This window comes from Camelus ferus, chromosome 8 (genome assembly GCF_009834535.1).
Source record: "Camelus ferus isolate YT-003-E chromosome 8, BCGSAC_Cfer_1.0, whole genome shotgun sequence".
Taxonomy (NCBI): domain Eukaryota; kingdom Metazoa; phylum Chordata; class Mammalia; order Artiodactyla; family Camelidae; genus Camelus; species Camelus ferus.
Window position 1 is genome coordinate 41881191 of NC_045703.1, and position 18359 is coordinate 41899549.

At 38.7% G+C, this 18359-nt stretch overlaps 1 long non-coding RNA gene across 2 annotated transcripts in view; it reads right to left on the minus strand.

The window, feature by feature from the left end:
* Positions 1-18269, minus strand: part of LOC116665380 — a 162721-nt gene extending 144452 nt beyond the window's left edge. For both annotated transcript variants that reach the window (XR_004321973.1, XR_004321974.1), the window contains exons 1-2: positions 17959-18269; positions 961-1079 (exon numbers count right to left, since the gene is read on the minus strand). This is a non-coding gene — a long non-coding RNA (uncharacterized LOC116665380). The remainder of the gene's footprint in view (positions 1-960; positions 1080-17958) is intronic.
* Between the last annotated feature and the right edge of the window lie 90 nt (positions 18270-18359).

Below are 18359 nucleotides of genomic sequence, written 5' to 3' on the forward strand. Positions count from 1 at the left end.
GAACAAACCCTTAACTATATTAAAAATAAAGAGCAGGTCTATCACAGTTCAACAGCATGACAAGAGGTTTTCCCAATTTCTCAACAGTTGTAAAAACTTACATGACATTACTAACAATGATGGTGCTAAAATTTTGTAAACTAAGTAATATTTTTAAAAGATATTCAATAAAGACTAAATTATCTTTCTATTTTCTCTGCAGAACATAAAATTGATATTTGGTAAAGAAGCAAAGCCAAAACAGTATTTTTTTTAAGTAGTATAGAGTTGGGGCATATAGTTAATTTTAAAATTGCTCTTTCTAGATTTTTTTTTTGTATTTGTGGCTTTATGAGCTTTCATAAACTTGCAATTTGTTGTGTTTTTTGTATCTAATTTTGTGTGTTTTTTTTTTAAAGAAAAAAAAAAAAAGGAGGGCCCTCAAATTTTATATGCTATGGGAAGACATTAAGCCCAGATTCACCCCTGAGCAGGAGCACAGTTTTAGATTTTCTTCTGATGCTTGCCTGTAGAAGCTTCATTAATCCCTGCCTTTTCCCACTTCCCTCTACTTCTTCGATCCCTCATCCTTAAAGGTAACACATATGGAAGCCTTCCCTAGTCAGATACCTAGTCAGAATTAACGGTTGTTTTCTTCAGTCTACACAGTGGCCAATATTTGCCCCTGTCATTACGCTTATCAGAATGTGCCCGGGATTAATTATGCATCATATATATACTAAGGACCAGTTATATGTTGGGTTCTGTGCTGAGTCTCAGTACTTCTCTGAAACCAAGCCTTGCCCAGGCTTCTATATTTTAGAAGGTCCTCCACCACACCCCTCCAAATGGGCTGGAGTTCTGTGAGGCCAAAGGGGGCACATTCATCCAGAGCCCAGGTGTCCTTTCCTAGATCACTTGCCTGGGACTCCAGAATTCCCTACTTAAATCTACACTGAATCTGTTTCTTGGGCCTCTTACCATGGTCCATCTTCTAGAGAGCTGACTTGCCATTGGTATGCTCACTCCTAGGGCCAAAGAGAAGCTGTTGCCGCAGTGGGGAGGACGAGGTACTGAGCCTGGATAGAAAGCTGGAGCTCCTATGGTGTAATGGGAAAAGAGAGGAACAAGCTAGTAATTTCCTTTGTATCATGCCCCAGACCCTACATATGTCAGTTATGAGCCTGCTAAGACTGTAGCTGGATGTCTAGGTCTTTTTATCCCAGAGGTTCCTAAACTTTCTCTGCCTCTGTAATTTTTAAGTGTCTTTATAATTTTTTCATGGCATAACTAGGATCAGAGAAACACCTAACAGTTCCATTTATTAAGTCAGTCAGTCCAAACTACTTAATAGTAGTGATTCACATGGTGTCTGACAGATGTCACTGTCAGTGTTGCCCTCAAACATATAAAGTATCCCACAGCTACCTTGTGAATTTGCCACGGTGACCTGGGATGCCTCAATGCACAGCTTAAGAATAGTGGTTCTATCCACTAGAGTACAAGCCTTTTTGGAAAAGATGTTGTGTCTCATTCATCAAGGCAAATCATATTTTCAAAAAATGACCACATTTCCAGCTCCACTGCTTTGCTAGAAACTTACCACTCCCTCAGTGAGATATGAAGTCTCTTTGCCTTGAATTTGAAGAGACTGGTGACTCATTTGTAATCTAATGCAGCAGCAATGACACTGCATGACTTTCAAGACTAGGTCATAAAAGGTGTTACAGCTTCTACTTTGTTAGCTGGAACACTTGCTCTGAGCTGCCTTGTAAGCAATCCAACCGTCTTGAGGCCACCATGCTGTAAGGAAGCCCAAAGTAGCCTACTCAGAGGGTCCACATGGACAGGCCCTTGAAGGAAAAGAGAGTCCTCAGCTCCTCCTGCTCCCAGCTTTTCCAACTCCAATTACCATCTGAGTGCAACCATATGAGACACACAATACCATAAACACCCGTCTGAGTCCTTCCTGATTCCTGCCCCTAGAACCTGTGATCATAATAAAGTGAGTGCTGTTATTTTTAGCCATTAGTTTTGGAGAGATTTCATTGACAACAAAATAACTGGAAAACATTTTTTTATTGCCTTGGCAGCTAGCATGGTATTTTGAATATTTTGGAAGGTTAATAAATGCTCATCTAATTGAATGGAAAAATGGAAAATCTCAGAGTACTAGTAATTAATCTAACTTTAACGATGATTGAAAAGAACAAAATTACAAACATGTTGAAGATATGGAAACAGGTTAGGTATATACTGATTTCATAGCAAACTTCGGACACTAGGGTCTGATTTTTTTTTAGAGTTTTAATAAATCCCTTAAACGAGTCAATTTCTTTGCCTTTACTTTTTGTTCTCATGACAAAAGTCAGGAAAATAATTCTAAATACTCATTAGCAAGCTCACGGTATCATGAGGTCACCATAGGGGTTGTGTATGCTGAATTATCTGAGTCCAGTTAATTGAGGATTGTAATTAGTCACTTCAGATTAAGCAAGGTACTACTATAATTGGTGGATTCCAAAGGCAGCCATCTGTTCCCTTTGTATTAATATTATGTCACGTAGAGTACAGCAAGAAGAAGAATTTGTCAAGTAGAAATTTTCTTACCATTAGCAAAAGGTGAATGCTTATGAAACAAAAGGGAAGAGCTGGGGAGAAAATAGACTAAAGATAGGAAAAAAGAAAAGAAGAGAAAAAGCCTAAGAAGAAAGGAAACAGTCCAATTATTTGCTATGCTGAGAGAATCAAACTGAATTTAACCTTAGACATCTGTTTGTGCCTGGTGTTTTTTTTTTTCACTGGGGTGGATGGAGGTAATTAAAATGCCATGTAGCTGCTTGCCTTGTGTGCATTTCTAAGCATAATTCAAACTCTTATGAATCTGCCCTCTCAAAGAAATAGCTGATTATAGAAACAGAACAAAACCTCTTTGATCCCTCTTGTGATACAACTGGGTCATGAGAAGCAGAATTCCAAATATATTCTGTTTTGGATGATTCTTCATGGAATGTCTGACTTGGGGAGGTTTTGAAATGAACAATGATGGAAACCAAGGCAGAATATAAAGCAAAAGACTTGCTGGCATGAAAAACCACTACCTCTGCAAAGGTTGCCTAAATGGACTTTTTGTCGACATGACTGTTTTTTCCTAACTTCCTTTATAATAGGTTTTTTCCCCTAATGAACAGTGCCTAAAATGTACAATGATAAGTATCAGGTGTGTGTAATGACAGATGAATTGATTATGCCATGCAAAATTCCATAGCATCTTGGCCACTAATGGAAAAAGAATTATAGCATTTATGAGTCTCTCATAAACTCGGATCTGTTTTTCTAGGGGTTTTGTTATCTAACACTACATAAGTGTATCTTTGTGTTCTAGTCAGATGAAAACTACTGTGCTTTTGGAATTAATTGTGTTTCTCCACAAAAGCAAAAACTTAAAATATTTTGTGGAGAACCTAGCATTTTTTAACATTTACCTGTAAACTAATATAATTAAGATAAGGATGAATATCAGTGAAAGTTTTGTGGGTTTTTTTTCCCCCTTGCAAAGAACAGGCAACCCCTTACAAACTAGTTTAAGAAGCATAAAGGACTCATATATCAGCAAAGTTCAGAGTTAGGACTGGCGTCAGGTGTAGCTCAGTCAGGAACATGGCTGTGATTTTCTGCAGTTTTCTTGGTTTTGACATTCTCCACAACGTTATTTTCAGGCTTCCCTCATGATCCCCAAACAAGTCTCCCAGGAAGGTGGCTTTCCTGTGTTCTCCTTCACCTCTCTCGGTCTGCTCACTGATTGAACCCCACGTGACCAACCCCAGTGGCCTGGGGACTGCTGCGCTGCGCACATACGCCCACAGTAAGCAGCAGAGGCGGGTGTTCTGGTTGGTCTATACCAATTCAGGGCCCACCCCTGGAGCGGGGGCCAGTCCCACCCAACTAATGGCTACTACACAGTCGGAAGGGGTGGCTCTTCAGAGGAAAATCTGAGTGTTGCAAGGAAGGAGGTAAAAGAGGTATTGGATACTGGGAAGATAACTGATGCTGACTACAGGTGGTTCATACAAACTGTCACAGCAGCTCTTATGTTTTCAGGGCAAGTGTAACTGTGGGAATGCATAAGATTTTCACTGGAAAAAAGAATTCTCTGTTCTAAATTATGTTTTTAAGAATGCAGAAATAATGAGTTTATCAGAAATAACTCAAAGAATCAAATTAGTAAGGATTTCAATTAAGGAAAGTGGTTTATGTCAATAGTTCTGATTCATTTAGCAAATACCGAGCACTTACATGTCCCAGGTGCTGTACTAGGTTCTAGACACCAAGGGTCTCTTTATTATTTCTACACTAATTCTACATTGCAACAACAATTACCTACCAGACAAACTACAAAACCATTCATTGTTTCCCCATTTTAAGACAGTTAACATGTTTGTTAGTCTATTCAATATTATTGTGGTATAAATAAATAGGTAATATAATTTCTAGTAGCCTAAAAAGCATTAGTAAAGTTTAAATAAATAATATACACAATTTCTCTTAGGCTTTTAGAAATAATGTCTTTTTCCTCCAAAAAATACTCATGACTACCATTGTGAGTCACTGGTGACATGAGGGCCCCAGATTAGGAGTAATAATCAACATGAAACAAAAAGTGTAGACATCTTATATGCATAAATCATGTAAATCCTAAACACTATTGTGTTAACTTCAAAGTTCCATCCTCCACTAAGTCATTCTCTAGCAGGAAGATATACTCTGATGAAGGGCTTCCAAATTTCTTATTCACTGTTTAATTCCCTACAGGAGTCAGACTGAGACACCTGGACTCAATCTGAGTTGTTTCTTTATCCCATGACACTGAGAAACTCAGTGCCACTACCTAGGGATACTACTGGGTATGCAGTATGCAGAATTAGCCTTAAAAATTAAAATCTTTAGTATTCAAGTAGTTCATACCACTTACAAATATCTCTCTAACAAAGAACAGCCCAAATGTTATATATTAGTCAAAAACCAGCCAAGCATGCCGCTGACTTTGTACCAGCAATGAATGCACCCACTTCCCATTTTCCAAATTTCTGTCCTGCCCCCACACAGCCAACCTCTGTTCAGATGATCATTTTTACTCAACACTTCACCTCCCACAAAGCAACAGTGTGCAAGATGTATATAATTAATGTTTGTAAGGGACTGCTAGAGCCTGGTCTGAAAGATGCCTTTGAAGAGGAAAAGATTGTTGATACTGTGATGTCCTGAATTTCTTATCCTTATCAAGATTGCTTCTAGGAGGAAAAGCTACAGAAATGATAGATGGGACCACTTTTATTCAGCACCGTTACAGGTGGCAAAACACTGCTATAGGACTCAGGCAAGAATATGTCCCTAGGCAACATTAATTGTATAAACATGTATCCTGTCAGTCACTAAGAATGCAGGCACGATACTTTATAGACCTGGGATAATGCTAATTCCATCCTGCTTAGTGTGCTTTGTACTGGAAAAGTTCAAGGCGCTTTGCAAGCACCATAATTTAGTAAAGCATGAAATGAAAGCTACACATAGGAAAGTTGAGGCATTTTGAAAATTTAAGACTTTATTTAGCCATTAACCAAGAAGGGTTGACATTCAGTACCATAAATGCTTTTCCCCCATACAGATTATTTTGTTATTTAGGGGAGGAAGGAAAAGGAAATTGATCTTCATGGAGTATATACAGTGGACTGCATATTGCTGGAAGGTTTCACAATATTTATCTTACTTGATCTTTAAAACAAAACAGTGAGGTATATTTTACAGTTGAGGAAACTAAGGCTTAGAGGGAAAATTAATTTGACTGAGATAACATAGGCCACCAAGTGACAGAGCCAAGAACTTAAGCCAGGTTTGCATGATTCCAAAGCTACTGCTTTTTCCACTACACGTATAACAGTGAACTAGTAAACACCACCAATCTAATAGTTTCTTTTTTCTAGGAACTTGTTCTAAATTTTGCAAAGAGCAGAAGAAACAACTTTTTCAAATAAATTATTCTTGAAATGCCCATGCAGCTGTCTTATACCATGCCAGCCCTCATTTCTCTTTTCCATCCCTGCACTCTGGACCAGAATATACAGTTTGGCATTTGATTATTTGCAGGAAGTCTCTAGTTTTAAAATAGTGCCTTATTTATACCTGCCCACTGCCAATCAGGCACACAAACTACCTCCAACACTTCTACCATCACTGGGGTCAAAAATGTCACACCTAAGAAAGGAATTCCAAAGGGAAGGAAAATTAATGGGTTCATTGCTGAAAATGTAAAAAAAAATCTGACAATTAGGAATGCCTTAAGATACCATGGATGGGCAGACACACTCAGGATCCTGTCTCTCAACTCAAAAATAAGTTACCCTCCTATAGACTAAAGTTTTAAAAGATACTTTGTTATGTTATTGGGATTTGAAAAATAATAGCAAATCATTTAAGATCACAAACATCCTTTTCCAAAAATACGCATTCCATCCAGGGGGCTAAGAGGCATCTAGCTTTCACAACTTAGAGATAATTTAGATTGTTTTCTCAATACTTCTATGAGATTGATTGCACTGAGGAAATATCCATGTTTATTAGGAAAATGAAGGTGGAAGTAGCTAATTTTGAAGCATGGGGCAGCTTAAGTGAAGTTCGAGGATCATGGTACTAGGCTTGGGCCAGTGTGAAGGCATTCAGTACCAGTAACCCAGGGAGACAGGATTAATAGAATGAAAGGCAGATAGAAAGGAACATGGAGGATGTTAATAAGACATTAGAGGATGTGGGGGAGGTATTTGACAAAGTGATTCTAAAGTTTTTCCATAAGTGTAACTACAAGGAACATCACAAACAGCTGAATGGACACACAAAATGTGGTATTACTTACAATGGACCATAAAAAGGAGTAAGAAGGAAAGAAGTTCTTACATGCTGCAGCATGGATGAATCTTGAAAACATCATGCTAAATAAAATAAGCCAGGATAAAAGGACAACTACTGTATGATTCCACTTACATAAAATATCTAGAACAGGCACATTGATTATAAGAAAAAGTAAATTAGAGGTTACCAGGGGCTGGAGGAAGGAGGTTATAGGAAGTTATTACTTAATGGGCACAGAGTTTCTGTTTGAGTTGATAAAAATTTTAGAAAAATACAGTGGTAACGATTGCAAATATTGTAAATATAATTAATACCACTGAAGTATATACTTTAAAATGGTTACAATGGGAGATTTTATTTTATGTTATATATGTTATGCCACAATTTTAAAAATAGTAAAAAAAAAAAAAAATAGAAGGGACAAGTCAAGAAAAAATTTAAGAAAAACGCAAGAGGAATGAAATTAGTTTTTGCCTTACTATTTATTAAAATGCATTGTTTTAAAATTACAATCATTAAAATAGTGAGATACTGGCCCAGAAACAAAGAAACAAATAAATGGTATCAAGTAGAAAGTCTATAGGCAGACCTGACTATACCCATGTATTTGGTATAAAATGAAGGAGGAATTTAAGTCAGTGAAAGGAAAGTAAGGTGTGAACATCAACTAATGAGCCACTTGAAGGAGGAGCTGCCTACTGAGGGCAGGAATTCTGCCTGCCTTATGCAGCAACTGTTCCCCATGCAAAATCACGATACCTGGTACCCTGTAGGCATGTAGTTAATGTTTGTTGAATGAACTAAAATTCATCCCTATATAATGAAATATACCAAAGTAAATTCTAAATTGAAAAATATCAAATACTGATAAACTCAACAAAGTAAAAACCTCTGTACATACGCATCAAAAGGTAAACAAGTAAGATTTAAAAGAAAATGAGAAGCTGAAAAAAAAGTGTATTTGTAATATAACGAGATAAATGTTAATTTAAGTGCCTTGATTTTCAAGTAGCAATTTTTAACTCAATAATAAAGGGACAACCACCTCGAGAGAAAAATAAAGTTTATCAACAGTCATAAAAAACTACAAATAGCCAATAAGACCATGAAAAAAACTTGTACATCATTAATAATCCAAAAAAAAACTAAAATTTACATGATAGATACTATTTCACCTATCAGATTGGCAACTATCAAACTACCTACTGTTGGTGATGATTCAGAGAAATTAGCATTTTCCCACATTGCTGGAAGAGATATAATTTGGTCCAACTGTTATGAAAGGTATTTGGCAGGAAATATCAAAAAGTGTTTAAATGTGAATACCATTTCATCACCTGATTCTATTTCTAATAATTTAGACTAAAAACAATTTAAAACATGTACTTTTTTACCTACAACATAGTTTATTTCAGCATTGTTCATAATAGAAGAAAAGATTATAAACATTTAAATGCCAAATAATAAGAAATAGTTAAGTACATTTATGGTCCTTTCATACCAAAGAATACTACATTATCAGAAAAAAAATTTATAGACTATTTAATGAAATGGGAGAAATATTCATTATACATACTTAGATTTAAAAGCAGATCATTAAATATTATTAGGCAAAGTGATCCCATGTTTTATGAAAGGGAGAAAATAGAAAAACTGGTAGAATAATGATCAAAGTACTAATGGTGATTGTCTCTGTCAGGTTAAGTGGCAATTTAAGTGTTATTATCACTAACACAACATACTAATTTTTCTGCAGTGAACATGTATTGCTACTATCATATAAAAGCAATAAAAGATGGTTTCAATTTTAATAAAGAAAAAATTAGTAAGGAACTTGGTCCTCTTTTCTCAGGACCCATGATTAATCAGCTGTAATGTCTGTCTCTTTCCATATGTCAAGCATATTACTAAGCAATTGACACTCATTATTTTATTTGATCCTTACCCCTTTTATTAGCTACCATTAACCCCATGGATAAGGTCCTGGGTTCAGGAAAAGGAGCCTGCTCAAGGTCATGAAGCCAGTGGCAGTTCTAGGAATGCCCCCCACCACCACCCTCAGTGTCTGATGCCAAAGTTTGTTTTTAACCATGAACTTTTCTGAGCCTGTTAAGAGTAGTTAGGCTCTTTGAGGCTAGAGCCAAAAAGGTACAACAGGTATCACCACCAGGTATCACAGTTTCTATGGAAAAATGTCTTTGGCTCTCCAAACAACACACTTATAAATGGTTTTTGGGGAACAGATTTTTCTTAAACTGTGTATCACTTCTTCTGGTTTGCACTGTCTGTCTGTATCACATAAGCAGAGGCAACATCCCGGAATGAGTAAGAGCACTAGCCCAGAATTAGATTCCCTGGGTCAAACCTGACTTTACCTACTCCTTAACACCCATAAAACCTTGGGCAGTTATTTAAATTCATCCAGTCTGATTCCTTGCCAGTAAGGTAAAGATAAAACTTCCAGTTATATGATAAACACGTACTAGGGATGTAATGTACAACACAATAAATATAATAATTAGCACTACTGTACATTATACATGAAAGTGGTTAAGAGAATAAATACTAACAGTTCTTATCTAGGAAAAATTTTTTCCTATCTCTTGAATTTTGTATCTGTAGGAGATGATGGACATTCACTAAACTTATTGTGGTCCTTGTTCCATGATGTATGTAAGTTGAGTTGATGCTGTATATCTTAAACTTATCCAGTGCTGTCAATTATATCTCAATAAAACTGGAAGAAAAAAATTTAAATAATTTAAACTCATCCCATTTTATTTATTTATATATATATATATATATGTCAAGAAGTTCTAGTGAGGATTAAATAAACTAACCCATATAGTGCTTTGTTAGCTAAGTGTCTGACACATAGCAAACACCTGACAAACGGCAGTTATTCAAATCATCAGTGTATTCTCTGCATAATAAATTCCCCAAGGGCAAAAATCCCCTGTTGCATTGCTTTTGAATTTCCTAACGAGCACACTAGATGACGGATCAGTGGCTTGAAGTTGGACGTGAAGAAATATCTGCTGGGAAGTCTCAGCACTGCAAGCTCTCCGCTCCGATTCAACTTCAATGAGAGCCCTACTTTATTAACCTTTGTTCTCTAATAGGAGCCTTGTTATCTGCAACATGTTGACCAAAAGAAAATCATGATTATAAGGCTGTCTTGCATTTCCTTATTATTACTGGAGTTTACTGATTGAGTATCTAATAATTAAAATGCAAGTTTCTTTCACTTAACAGGGACTTTTTAGGGAAGGATGTAACTTTACTAAGTCTAAAAAAAGTTAAAGAACACCTGAATTGTAACATCCTTGAATGCTTGATGGCACCCTGTAGGAAAGTAACTGTAACCTATTTCTTTCTTTCAGCAATAAAGTATCAGGAAAGAGTCGGGCTCAACCTTTCACTGAAAGCGTTCAACCTGGATAAATCTGAGAGAGCTAGCAGCATTCACGTACCATGTGTTACTTTGAAGTCAATGAAGCTGAAAACTTCACTTTAGAAAGTTCTCTTAATCCTTGAGAGCGTAACAGTGTGCTGATTTTAATTATGACATGACAGATTGTAAAACAAATCTATAAATATTGATGTGCAAGTCCTGGCATAATTCTGTGAATACTCTATGAAACAGGTAGTGAACATGTTCTTTCATCTAAATCGGGTCATAGTAAATAAACCCAAGGAACCCAATTAAAAACAATGAGTTTCCCAAGGGCTAAGTTAACATTCCTACCTGACAATGCTCTCCTAGTGGCTAAATGACTTGCACTGAGAAAGATTCAGAATTCCATTTATAAAGACAAATTGCCCTGGAATTTTTCTTCTACTATAATGTTTTTAATTCGAATTAGTGACAACAATTAAAATAAGGAAGGAACTTGACAGAATCAGTCTAATGAATTATAGCTATAAATGCATCACTTCTCTTAAAAACCTCCACTGACTCTCAAATGACTTTGAGACACCCTGCTTGGCATGCAAGTTCCACAACGATTTGGCTACAGCCTAATTCATTTCCCAAGACAACTCTTTCCCTTCCACCTTGCTTTCCTCCAAATCCTTCACTCCAGCAAAGGATCACCCGTCTTTCCCTAAGAATCACCTGCACTCTTCAGCCTTGATGTATCTCTGCAAATGCTGGTCCCTTTCCAAGAGAGTGTATTTAAGACTAGCTATTCTGGACATCTTTCAAGCTCTGCTCAAATGCCACTTTCCCCCTTAACCCCATTATTGCACCAAAGGATAGATAAGGAGTTAGAAAACTCCCCTTCATATAATATTTAACAGTAATAAGACATCTCAATAAGCATAATATCTAAATTAAAAAAAATAGTGTGATTGTCATATAAATGGAAATTGAGAACAAAAATCCTTGGGCCACCCCCACCCTTCCAACAGGATTGCTGCCTCTAATCTCATACAAAAATTTCAGAGCTGCCACTGATGAAATCTCCTTTTAAAAATGAATCATCTTTTACTTTGTGCCCATAGCCTACAGTTTTCCTTTTACTTTGGCCTTGAATACATCCCATCATGGTAACAGTTGTTTGCATTTAAACTCCTCTGTTATTTCTCCTGGTATTTCCTGAGAGCATGAATTGAGGCTTATTCACCAGGTATCACCACCACTGCTTAACCAAGAGCTTTGCTCAAAGTATGTGTTCAATACTTAGTGGCATGGAAATAGGAATAGACAAATTAAGAGAGGGACAGTCTGAAAAATCAGGCCACAATTAATGAGTTAGGCTCCCCATTACTTTCAAGTATTAATAGTTCTGTCAGTGATCTCTGTCCATAATCTCTTTGGTTTTATTTTCAGATCATTTCCTCCCACAGTTCTGTTTATTTAGTCCTCACTGTGATGTTTCTAACATATTGGCTCTCAAACTACATTTTTGAATGGGAACAAAGTGTTTCATTGTTAAAATTAAAGTATGGACATTTTTTCCCCAATTCAAACACATGTACACAAATAAATTTATGGTTACAATGTTTTCATTTTAAATTTTGCTCAAACCTTTGTTAACTCTACTAGAAGCTATGCACAGAAGTATATAGTTAACTTATCAATATTTCATAAGATTGTATAAAGAGAACATGGGTTTTTCAGGTTTTCACCTGAACACCAGTGAGAATCACTCTCCCAACCCTTTAACATAACAAAACCCTCTAACATCACATTGCACCAACAGGTTCAACCACAAAACTCCGTTTTTCTAAGGACCTATATTTTAAAAATCACATAAGGAAACTAGTTTAAAATGTAGACAATAGAATAGATAAAAGATAACATATTTCAGCATTGAAAAAGAACATAAACTGGAATACAGTGAATGCAACTTTTAAAAACAGAGAATATACACACAAAAATATATGATTTATAAATTTCATGTTACAAATGGTGGTTTAATTAAAAAATACATTGTCCTCTGTGATGTGAGCTACTGGTCTGTGCCAAATACAACTATAGACTTTTACATACTAACAATACTAACAATCAAATGGCATGTCAATTAGAAAACCTTTAATTACCTTGTGCCTTTTGTACCTATATAGGAATACATCTATTTATCCATTTGTATATAGATAGATTGATACATATATACCCACATAAATTGTTCTTATTGGTTTTCTGTTTTCTATACATAACTTGGTCTTCTGTTTCAGACACCATTAATGTTCCTGTTGAGACTGTTATTCTAGCAAAACCCTGATTGCCAGCCTTGACAAGTAAATCTTGCAGTGCTGAGAATTTTGATTCATGATTCAATAATACCCTAGGATTCTCGGATTTAAAGTGCTATGGAAATGTATGAAAGAAATGCACCTTTCTTTCATATTCAAGGCACAGTACACAGCCCTTTTCCATACTGCAGCTGAGCATGGTTGTTCTTCACTAAGCACTATGACATTTTGTTTCCAGATTTCATTGCCCCGATGAATACTGCAATTCCTCACAGAACTGTTATTTTCTTTATTCATTTCCTAGAAATTGAATAAGCTATTACTTAAGACCAAAATCTATCTCTAAAAAATTTTAGTCATATGTTCCCAAAACATTATTACACAATTAAATTATTTTGAAGGCTAAAGTTGGGAGGGGGGGAACCTCCCGTGCTGTCTGTCCCTTCAACCAATAGATGCCAAACTTGTTATTTTTCTTTTCTTGTAAAGCATCACTTCAATAGGTTTATAAAGCGTGAAGGTCCAAAAATAGCACGTATTTTTTTCCACAATCAGTCTAAACTTAGCAACTTCTTATTTCCAATCTATGAGGGTTTTTTGCCCCCATAAAGTTTCTATCAACTTAAAAATAAGCAGATAAGAACATAAACGTGCACATCTCTAGTGAAAGTATTTTAATAAAAGTGTTAGAAAGATATAGCTGTTCATTTGTATTCTAGTGGGAAATACTTTTAGCCTTAACATTTTTCCACAGCACTTGGTGCTTCAGAAACCTGTAGAGCCTCTCTCTTCTACTTTCATCAAAGTAATGCCAACCAACCAGATCCAGGAATCCTTGATTTAACTTTTTTCTAAAACTGAAAGCAGAAACTTTCCTGTGGAGGATCCACATTTTTGTAACTTAGGCACTGGTCCTATTAATGACAATTAAGTAAACTTGAGAACATAAAAAATGACTTACTCAGCTATCAGGAGATAAAGTATTATCTTCATTTATACATAATATGAATGTTACCGTTCATGTAGTAATTAGTGTAGATACATGGGGAAGAATTTTAGGCAAAAAAAAATTGTTTTAAATAAAATTAAAATTTTAAATCTGTGAACAAGGCAATCATATAATTCTTTCAGAAGTCAACAGCTAGATAAAGATTTTCTTTTTTTACAAACAATGAACTTCCTCTTTTCTGATTACTAGAATTAGAAAATTCACTGTTTCTCTTTCTGACTTGGCTGCCAGGAAGCTCAGTGCTGAACTAAGGGCCTATTTCAGTAAATACTTTCCTGTTCATATTGAAGTATTTTCTCTTCATTTTTTCCCATGATTTTTTTACTTCATGGTTGTTTATTTCTATTATATTATTCCAACATATCTAAATTCTACATATGTGGAAAGCAGGGAGTTCACTCATTTCAACAAGAAATTCATTCCAAACCATTCATTGTGCATAAATTATGTGTCAGGCATTATTCTGTACTAGATGGGGATGCAGTTAATTAAAAGATGATTTTCATGACAAAAGTGAATATATCTAACTGTATTCTTGAGAGGGGAAAAAAGCTGCAATCAAACCAACTTTAAGAAAATGAAAATTTAAAAGAATTTCCATAAAAGAAATGCCCTCCAACATCAATTTAACCCTCAGAAAGAAAAAGATAACATAGTATAGTTATCTTTTGACTGTCACTTTTATATGGAAAACTAGTTAATTATACAACCCTCTTCTCACGGGTCCTGTAATAAAACCAGCCTTCATCCTTGGGCATGTACCAAGTACGAATAACACTACTCATGAAATAAAAGCTTTTAAATAAATTGTCCTTAATAACAGAGATCAATTTAAACATTCTAACTTCCAAGAAAGGGGCCTTTGGGTCTTAGACTTCCTACATTGGAGCTTCTGATGTAACAAGTTTTTAGTACCTACTGGGGCAAGCCAAGAGATACGACACACTTGTGTGGCTGATCAGGCAAGGGTAACTGTTGACTGGTAAAGCAGGTCTCGTTTATAGATGATTTCAAGGTTGGTGGCCCTAAATTTGCCCTTGCTTTCAGCTTTGTTTTGCTTTACTGGCTTGCAAATATGTGTCACACAGTGACCCTAGGGTGGCCTGCCGGCTGCCAGCCTGATGTTGAGAAAGGTACTGAAATTTACAAGGATCTTGCCCTTGGCCTCCACGCTCAGGGGACAGCATTCTCACACACTTTAAAGTGTTGCCAGCTCACAATAGCCTTGTAGTCAGGGAAGCCAGCCCATCAAGGCTGCCCACAGATGCACGTGCATGTCACCTGCCCCGGCAATTGCAAACAGACTAACACAGCTCTGGGCAACCTGATTGTCTTCCCTTTATAAGAGAAAGCTGTGTAAATAATTATATTTCAGATAGGGCAAACTATTGGATTTCTTAATTTGAACTATGTGCACTTACCCTTCTCAGGCTAACATAAAGGTCTTTAACAGAGCTGCCTGTATTTCACTGAGAAGCTAAGTTAAAACATTTTTTAAAAGTGGTGTTATGCCTTGGTGACTTTCTAAGTGAACCCAAACACTGGAGTGGCCTACACTTTTAAAGTAATTGTGAGAGCATCTCAAAGGATTCAGAGAAGCAACAAATAACAAAGTGACCATTGATCTTGAAAAATTAGAGTGCTCTAATGAGAAAAAAGCAGACCAAGAATAAAAAAAGATACCAAGTTCCTTCCAAAAATGCTGCAAGGAGAATTTTAGACTGCTGCAAAGTAATCACTTATTAATTTACACAACAACACTCAAATTTTGTGGACAGGATACAACAGGGTCAAGATGGTCAGAAGTATAAAATACAGGTGAAAATCTGTAACTTTATGTTAAATGGGTGAGAGAAGAGTCGAAAGAGGATCAGCACCACTGAGTTGGAGGTTTCCAGATCTTGGCATTTGACATCTCACTCTCACGTCATTATGTGAGTTAAATCACAGAAGGACAAAACAGGGACAAGGGGACCAATTTCGGAAAGGCTACTGAGGCTCCCCTCCTCAATTTCGTTTAGATCTGTCTTTCTGGGCTTTCTTTCCTAATGGCATTTCGTTTGTAGGAAAGCCCTTCGTATCTTTCGGCCTAATTATCTCATTGTACGAATCTTTGAAAAGGAAAGAACTGCAGTTTGCTCTGCTCACGGACATCTTTTCTTCTGCCCGGGATCTTACTAAGCCTTCAACTAACTCTCGCTTAAAAGGATGTCGCTGAGGGGCGATGATGCTTGAAATCCCGCGGTTTTCTCATTCTCTTTTCTTTCTCTCCGCAGATGCCACCCCTACACCTCGCTCCCCCACCCTCCACAATCCACTACCGTTTTTAAGCTTGCTGGGGCGTTTTAAACAGCTCCCTCTGTTTCTCCCTCTGACCCGAGAAGCACTTTCAAGTGGAAGACAGACAAGGCGCCTGACTAGGGGATAGGCAAATGCGATACTTGAGGGGAATAAAAGACCTAATGGAAAAATCCAGTGCTGCCTAATTGCGATTAAGTATTCTGCAGATAAGTGAGCATATTATTCTTTTGGTCCTGTTCAAAACGTCGAGGTCTTTTGCCTTATGCATTCTTGTGTATTTAACAGACTATATATAACGCTCCCCATGTACTAGGCACTATTCTAAACACTTTTAAAATATGACCCTCTTTGCTTAAAAAAATCTTTTTAAGCGACGTTAAATCGCCTGTGCTTTTCGAATGTCCCTGCCATATGTTTATAACATGGTACAGTGGTTAAGTCTTCAAAGACAAATATGGGAAAACTTCAACCAGTTGCTACTTTATTGCAAGCAAACCATTTCCTTCTTCGCAATTTTTCTCAATTATTGTAATTAAATACTCTAGTATAGTGAGAAAAAACTCAATTTTTTTTTCCAGTGACGATCTCAGGCTTTGTCCCCGGCGTTTGGCAGCGCCCGCTAATTTGATTCTGTGGGCAAGGTTAATTGCACCTGTAGGCATTCGCGTTCAGAAAAATGTGCAGCCTTCTCTGAAAGTTGTGAAGGCTGAGTTCGCGCCAGGCCGGAGGCGGCATGTTCCCCCTACCCCGGGGGGGCCTGCGCGGACTGGTCGCGGGAGCATCCGCCGGGGAGGTGGGGCAGGCGACGGGCGCGCGTCAGGCTCATCCCTCCCGGGGTTACGAGAACCGAGAGCCGAGTGGCGTCGGGGGAGGTTCGAACCGATGGGATGCGAGCTCTCTCGGCTCCGCGCAGCGCGCTCTGGCGCCGGCAACGCAGCGAAGCAAAGGCCCCGAGAGCCGCGCGGGCGGGACACCCTCCCTGCGGCCCACAGCCGAGCTGGGGGGTCATCGCCCCCCGCGGCCCCAAACTGACCAGGTCCAGCTCCGCCAGGCCCCGCCCGGCCCCCGCCGACTGTACTGCGCCTGGTGTTAAGTTTCAGAAGTCAGGATGGAAAGTTTCGGGTTTCTGTTCACACGGTTATTGCAGGCGCCGCGGAGGGGACAGCACAAAAGAGACGAGGGCGTGTGGGGAAGGGGTTCTGTGGTTTAACGAGGGCTTAGCACGCGGGCTGCAGGTCCTTCCCGCTCTCCCCTGGCCTAACCCCCGCCCGGGCCCGGTCTCTTCAAGTCGCATCCCTTCGTCTTCTCTCCGCCCCGTGCCGGTCTTGTGCGGGGAGAGAACGCAGTGTCAAAGGCACGTGTTAAGCAGATCCCCAGAAAAATAAGAACCGTCTGTGAGGTACGGTTGTAGTGATTATTGATAGACGCCTCTCTCTCAGAGGCTTTTCTGCACTAAGCTCGGAGCTGCCCGGGCACGAGTGGAATCTCGGGCTCCATCCCGACCAACCCGCCGCCCGCCTCCCGGTACCGCGGCGCACGGGAGGGCAAACCTACCCCGACTGCCCTCGCGAAGACATATCGGCATAGCCGGTTCAAAAAAAAAAAAAATACCTCGGAGTATGGAGAGAAAGAGCAGTTTGAAAACATGTTTTGAAAGTACACTTAGAGTTTTATACACGCTGTCCAATGCACTAAAAAGTGGACACGAATTCGACTTTTAGAAAACAAACAAATTTCCAAGCGCGATTTTTTCCACGTCCTGGATTCTAATGAACTCTACCGCTGCGACTACACAAACCAGGGTGTGTGGAGAACTGCAATTATCTGGATAATCCCAGCCTGAGAAAGTCGAATTTGAAAGGTTACTAAAATTGTGTCCTGAAATACCCGCATCACTGCCCTAGTCCTTCCTACCACCAGAGTAGACACAACTCCAGCCCACGGTTACTCAGCGGGATCTATTATCCATAGCCCCAGTGGCCGAAAGGAGAGAAGTGATTTAGAGCAAATCGAAAATCGTCTGGCAGCCGGTCTCTCAGACCCTCCGACCGCCAGCGGGTAAGTACCTGGTCGGGGAAACTCACGTCCTTATCTGTTCACAGCCCAGAGGCCGCGGAAGTAGCCTTGGGAGTTGCCAGGGAGAAAAGTAACTTTGATTTAAGGTTTTCAAAAACCCCAGAGGGCAACTGTGACCGCCAGGGTCAGTCAGTCAGCAGTTTTGGTCCAGACAAGGGACAGCCGAGTGGGGCGGTTCGGTTAAGCCACGGCGCCTCCCGACGTCATACACGCTCTCTCACACTCAGCCACGCTCTTGGGGTTATTCTTTAAACACAGGACTGAAAGTTCACTGGCAGACGGCTGGATGCGCGGGAGCGCCAAAAACCGACGTCCAGGGCCCGCCCCTCGCCGGCCCGCCCCCGCCCCCGCCGCACCCGCGCCCGCGCCCGCGCCAGTGCCCACGTCCGCA